This window comes from Bactrocera latifrons, unplaced genomic scaffold (assembly GCF_001853355.1).
Source record: "Bactrocera latifrons isolate USDA-ARS-PBARC rearing strain unplaced genomic scaffold, ASM185335v1 scaffold_956, whole genome shotgun sequence".
Lineage (NCBI taxonomy): Eukaryota > Metazoa > Arthropoda > Insecta > Diptera > Tephritidae > Bactrocera > Bactrocera latifrons.
Window position 1 is genome coordinate 40672 of NW_017537663.1, and position 7504 is coordinate 48175.

The window sequence follows — 7504 nt, forward strand, 5'->3', positions numbered from 1 at the left end:
CCAAATCATCACATTGGACAGCAGAGAACATGGAAGCGTTATCAACATAGACTAGATCTAAGAACTTACCAAACTCGTTCGAAATTAAATTAATTTGGTTAAGACCCAACTCCGACATTTTAACTAAGAACTCGTTAAAACATAAGCGAGTRCGAATAGTCTGGTCTGACATATTTTACAGCCTTTGCAAATATTTTTCTGCTTGTGTTTGTTGCTATGCCGTCGCACTAGGGGAAATGTGCACCCTTACAAGTGTTTTGCAAGAGCAAGATAATCCACCCTTTTTGCTATCTATCTCGCATTACAATGTTGGATCAAATATGATTCATTTAATTTTATATTTTCCTTTTCAGTTTTAATATATCCATTAAACTCTTTTATATGGTTTATTATTTCTTCGGTTCTTTTAACATGTTAATTATTTATTTTTGTGCAGTTGGCGACTTTACTTTCTAACAGATGTGTTATGCAAGTGTGATTCGTAATGTCAATCACTACACTTCTTCTACAAATAGACAAATTATTGTACGATTTGTAATTGTTAATTTTTCCAAAAATTTTATTTTCGCATAATAGAATTGATTTGTACTCAGTTTTATTCTTATTCTTACTTTTAAAGCTCTACAATCGTTTTTTTCGGTTCTAGGCAGACTTACACCCCTATTCTGTGCACTTGACAAATTAATAAAATATTGAAAATTAATTCAAATATATATATAGCAAGAAATATTTTGGTATTCTGTGACAATCTTGATAAAAGTAAAACATCTTACAGTTAAAGGTGCTGACGTTTTCTGATTATCGTGTGGGACTAGTTCATCAATTAGGCGACGGCAAATTTCACGAGATAATTGAAAAATTTGAACAAAGGTATTTTCGCTCAAAGAAAATGGATTGCTATCGTCGCGTAAAAGTTTTAAATGCCGCGCGAGTTATACATGAAATAACCAACCATGAAATGGAGGCATGTATCAGAAGCGTGACGGAATGTCACGAGGTCATCAGAGATAAAGAGATGTTTAACTCCTGCCTCATTGGAAGTGATAGAGCAATTGTTAAACGTCAAAACCTACTGAACTTTGACAGCTAATCGAATTGGAAACGAGCGATGGCCATATTGAAATCTTACCAAAACAATATGTAAACGTAGGGATTAGTTGCATCGTTCAAGACCACTTATAAAAAACTTAAAACAATGAAAATTAAATAAATTTGTGAAATTTAAAGGTATTTGATGAAACGTTTTGTAATTTGAAGCATCATAGTATTATTTTCAATGGAAAATGATTAAAAACATTTAACGATTGAGAGCTAACAAGCTTAAATCCTTTTATTGGATATTCTTTGACCTTTGAAGTTGAAGAAGTTTGAAGAAGTCAGTTGTTCTAATATACTTTAAAAAGATTTTAATAGTTTCTCCATATAATAAATAACCATTATATAGTAATTTTTAATCGTACTAAATGTTGGGTGTTTTAATTTAAAATGCGCAAAAATTCTTATTTTGTTCGATCTGGCCATGATGGAAGATGTTAAAAAAAAACKCTTATTTTGAGTCGCTCTCACACTGGAATAAGTTGAACAATAGGTATAGAATAAWATAGCTTAAGTAGGTTTAAGTTTTGGATTTTAATAAAACAGTTATTAAACAGAGTGTAGTCATTCTTTTTAATAACATTTAATTTGGATAACATAATTTGCTCTCAGCTTAACAAACATAACTGGCGCATTCGAAGCCCAACAAAACTGCAGTTATACAAAAAACAAAAAACATATATATGTATATATATAATAATAACAATTTAGTAACAAAACTCAATAGTAGAAGCAAGTCTTCGATAGATCTTGTACTCCCAGTGAAAGTAAAACTGTAGGAATAAGATACATACTGAAATTTCCTTAAAGACACTAAAAGGGTGGTCTAAATGTAAAAAGAAAGTATTAAAAAAAACRAAAACACAAAACAAAAACGTGAAAATAATTATATTTTAATAAAACAGAAGTGCTCGAAAAAGAAAGAGAAGCCAATTTAAATAAAATACCTCATAATAATAGGAATTTAGAAAATTGTGTAGTAGCAATCACACAATTGTTAGAATTAAATGCAATACATAATCAGWGGTCAATAAGACAACATATTGAAAAATATGTAAATTATTTTGAGGGTGATGCCGGCCAATTTTCACCATTCATTGAAGCAATAGATAGGATTCTGAGGGACTATCTAAACCAGGAACAAGAAGTTTTTAGAGTAGTGTACGATTTAAAAATAAGTGGGAAAGCAAAAAATTATTTGCATCTTGCCCCACCAGCTAGTTGGGAAGATTGGAAAATAAAACTTAAACAACATTTTAGGCCTAGGAAAGATCAAATGACCATAAAGAATATAAGGAAATAAATACATTACGAGTAGGTAGCATGAATTTGGAGCTCTCGATGAAAACGGGGAGGCAATGAAGGAAATTTTTCCAGGAATGATTGATTGTGTGCTTATGCAATAAGGAACGCAATTTCATTGACTAAGTTATCAGGAATTATATATAGTTTCATAGGACTAGACGAAGGTAATTTRAATCCCTCATTTAAAAAATCCAATAATTTAGATGTCAAGAGGTTCCAAAGAAAAAATCACGAATATAGGACGCAAAACAATGCGCCAAGTAATAAAAATAATTTTACCGGCCAACAAAGTTCTAGGCCTAGATATGGTAATAATTTTGACAATCAACAAAATTACAGGCCAGCATATACAAATAATTCTGCAAGTCGGCTACAAAATAATAGAACTAATAACACATACAATTTTAACACAAACAAATGGTTGACCCGCATAATAGCAGACTAAAAAATACAAATAATTTTTCTAGTACTCTAGGAATACTTGGACTAACAATAAGAGTGGACCTTATAGGTCTAGGAATTACAGTAGGCCTACTGCCATGGAAATAGATACTATGAATCAACAAACCTTAGTGACGGTTTTTCCAATTAGTCTCGGGATATTATGCTAAAAAAATAGTTTCAATGCTAACACTGTTTATGAAAAAGTGGTGCACTTTAGTAGATCCAGAGAACATTAAAGTAAAAAGTCCTTGCCCTGCGGAATTTAATTACGAAAAAAATGCTATGATTAGATGGATATTGTTAGATTTCGACAAGCCATATGATTTTTTATTAGAAACTTATTTTATTTTCAAAATTTTTTAAATTACTGACATAGAAAAAATTAATATAACTTTGCAAAACTGAACAATGATTCCTTTTCATTCAAGCAAGCAGATGTAGCTTTCTAAAAAAAGAAACGAAATTTTTAGGACATACATTAWCAAAAGATGGAATTAACCTTAATACAGAAAAAATTATGGCAATAGACGAGTTGGAGCTTCCGAAAAGAGCAGCAGCAGACAGCCGAAAGGTTTTTTGGGAACTACAGGGTATTATAGGAACTTTATTAAAGGATATTCGAAAGCAGCCTATCCAATGATAAAGTACTTAAAAAAAGGTTATAAAATAAATTCAAGAGACTCGCAGTACATAGCTAGTTTTGAAAATTAAAAAAAATATAAAAAGATTTTATACGGTGTAAATACTCTTTTAATAGTCATTATAATAATAAGAGTTACATGGCTAATCATATGGATCAAAAGAAATAAGTTAAATTTTATATACAAAGATTCAGGAGAATCCTAAAAGCAACGAAGGGGGAGTTATGTATGACCTCCCTAATAGTTGTAAGTTGAAACCAACCACAGCCACAGCGCCATGGATCAGCGGAATTTCTGGAGGCAGCATTTTTTAATGTCAACAATAAYAGGTATAGAATAATATGAAGCTTAAATAGATTTAAGTTTTGGATTTTAATAAAACAGTTGTTAAACAGATGTCGTACTCCGTAGTCATTCTTTTCAATAACATTTAATTTGGATAAACTCTCAAATTAGGCAAGATCATCACAATTGCCCGTGAAGCTATGCGATGCGTCTGCCGCAATGTTGCACATGCGCACACCGTGTTGTCGCATAAATAAAATTCTAATTGGTGTGTCATGCGCGCTTTTGTTGTGCGACAAAGCGTTGGGTAGTTTAAGCGGCTGCCAACATATGGTTTGCAGTGGTTGTCTTTGTTGTTGTTGTTGCATGGCTGCTCAGTTGATTGCATGCCATATAGGCGTTATTGTTATTGCTGTGTTTTTGACATTTAGCYGCCAGCGTCATATTGTATAAAGAAAAATGTGTTATGTCTCTTCGGTCACCCTGCTCTACCCGTTGCTATGCATTCATACATTACTTTGAACAGTTGTTTTTGGTTTTGGTTTTGGTGTTGTTGTTGGTGACACTTAATCGTGTTATTTAGCTGTAAAGCAATTGGTTAATCGTGCGACATGATCAAAACTGCAGCGAAGCTCGCCGTGTGTCATTCGATATGCCCTTTTGTATACAGTGCGTATGTTTGTATCTGTGTGGTTTTGTGTGTTAAATGAATTTTGTGTGCCCTACACCATGAACTCGGTGCTTCATTCGTCTTTCTTTGAGCTGCTATTAACCCGTCGCGTTCGCAGTTATGGGAGTTTGTTTGTGTGCACYGCCTTCAGAAATGGCACCATTTCATTGTCGTGTTGTCAACTTGTCAGATTTGTTGCTGTTTTTTTTATTTTTATACCCTGAACAGAGTTTTTAACAACTAGAAGGAATTAGTGTAGAACCTAGAATATGAATATATNTATATATACAAGTATATGAGTGATCTGCTGGACGTGCTGCGTCGGTTTAGATATAACCAACAATCCGTCTGTATATGCGTGAACTAGTCCCCCAGTTCGTGAGATACCGACCTGAAATTCTATACACACCATTTTTTTCTCGATAAATTGCTCATTTATAAAATTCGACGATATCGGACTGCTCTTAATTTAGGCAAACTCTAAAACTTCGTCTACGATTTTAAATGGTATGTTTTCATTTCTCGAAAATTCTTTTGTAATTTCAATTCCTTTGTCTGATAAAATATAGGAATTTATTATATTCGATTTTGCCCAATGGATAGCATAAGCTATGCTAATAAGTTCTTCTTTTATTATTTCTATTTCATATAGTATTAAATCATTTGCAACTTCTTTTTCTTCCATTACCAATTTGGATATTTGGATATTTTGTTGCTGTTTTGTATTATTTCAATAACTCTTTCGTTTGTTAGTTTATTTATTCCAACTTGCCTGTTGTTATTTTCTAAAACATTATTCATCTTTTCTATCAAGATATTGTAATCGCTATGTTCAAGAATTGCTGCAATCCATTTCCAAACTGATCCTATGAAGTCGAATGATTTTTTTTAATGTCTTTATTTATTCTGACTTTTTTTATTTAATTTTTTTCTGACCGAGAAGGGATGAAAGTATGGGTTTGACGAATACCGAACCATCCCCGTATTCGTTCGTTAACTGTCGTTTCTATATGTCGGACGGTGTTGTCATAGTCCTGCAGTTGATTAGATCTATAATTTTGAACGATCCAGTTTCTAATTTTGTCGGTCCTAAATCTATTGTTACTAGGTAGGAGGACGTGTAGCCTAGGATCTGAACATTGGCAGTTATTGTTCATACTTGTAAATAATGTCAAGGTCAAACTAAAAATTTAAACAGAATGAGACTCTGCCTGTTTCCGTTATAATTGTGGATGATTAGTTCTTCTTAACTATTTATTTTTTGTAGCGAGAAGTCAATTTTGTGTCATATTCTTTGTTCATTTCAAGACTGTCTGTCTTGATGAGTAGTCTTTGAAAGTCGATCTGTTTTTATTATAAAATTTCAAATTGTTGTTTGAGCTTCAGTTTTTGTATGTTTTGTCTGGCTTCATATTGCTCGGTGTTTATGTAAACTTTGTTTTCGGAAAAGTGGTTTTTGTCCAACTGAGGAGTGGATTGTAAAACTGTATTCATAAACTTTTCTATCTAGTAACTCTTCAAAATTTCTATCTATGTCTTCGGTCTTTAAGCATCTTAAAATTTATGTGGCGTTCTGTAGATTTTAAACAATAATTGGTCTTCTAGCATGAAAATTATGGACTGAAAATTGAGTAATTTTTGGTTGTCGATAATTAGTCTCTGGTATTATAAATGTGAATAGTATTTGTCTTAGCGGTTCCCGTATATCTTCTGTTGATTTGTATTTAAATACTTTTGCCTAAGCGTATTTGGAATATTTATTTATGGCTGTTAGTATTAATGTTTTCTCTGCTATAACTTAGTCGAAGAATTTGTCCTGGATATTCAAGAATTGGGGTGGGGTTTATCTATGGTTTGTTAGGATTATCTGACCATTTTGCTGACTTTAGACTGCATTTGGAAAAGTAGAATTTTTAGATGATCTGTTTTTTATTTTCTATTGCATTTCTATGGGCTCTTCTATGTTCAGATATAATTTGTTTCTCATGCTGTTTGCATGATTTTAAGCCCTCAACTTTTAATAGGGTGAATCTAATTTTGGAGGTATTAAAGTGTATGTATAAGATACAATTTTTGGATTTGGCCTATTATGTCTTAAGAAGTGAGTATTCCATTAATTACAGAAGGGTTTAAATTGCGTTCTAACAGGTTATTTAGGTCGTCAGTAGTATAATGTGATTTAGTGAGTGATGTGTCTGTGGTATGCAGGAAAGGGTATTTTTAATTCGTAAGAATCCTCCTGTTCTACAAGTAACCACAGTTGATTTTTAAATACGTTGATAGGCGCCTCTGTTATTAATGAGTTGAGTGAAGAGGGTTGGGATAAGAAGTCAGCTACTTTATTAGTTCTGCCTGGTTTGTATAATATTTCTTAATCATATTCCTCCAAGATGGCCTTCCCTCTTTTATGTTTTGAATTGTCATTTTTGTTGCTTAATGCTTTCTTTAGTTGCTGATGATCAGTAAATATTTTAATTTTAACTGTACCATTTAAGTAGTCTAACTTATAAAAATATATATGTATGAACAAAAAAGCTAAACTGCTCTGGAAACGATCAAATAATTGCGTCAAACAGTGTATATRTGTTAGTGATGTTCAATCGTGTGTTGCCCGCAAACGTTCAAATTAACACATCAAACATAAGTGACTGATGATGATTATCTATTAATGGCATGTGCTGCAATTCTTATGAAAAAAATGAAAAAGAAGAGGGCGAAGTTGATGAAAACTGGTACAAACAGCGTAATAAGTTTACGCATGAAAATCTTCTCGCAGAATTCAGTGATGCGAGAAGCAATACCAGCTAACATACCTTTGTCTGCAACATTAAGATATTTGGCGACCGGAGATAAATTTGAAGATCTTAAATTTATAACTGCAATTTCTCCTAGATCCCTTGGATTAATTATTATAGAAACTTGTGAGGAAATTATTTCGTCGCTTTCAACATTTATAAAGGTAAGTTATCTTCTTCTTGATTGGCGTAGACACCGCTTACGCGATTATAGCCGAGTTAACAACAGCGCGCCAGTCGTTTCTTCTTTTCGCTACGTGGCGCCAATT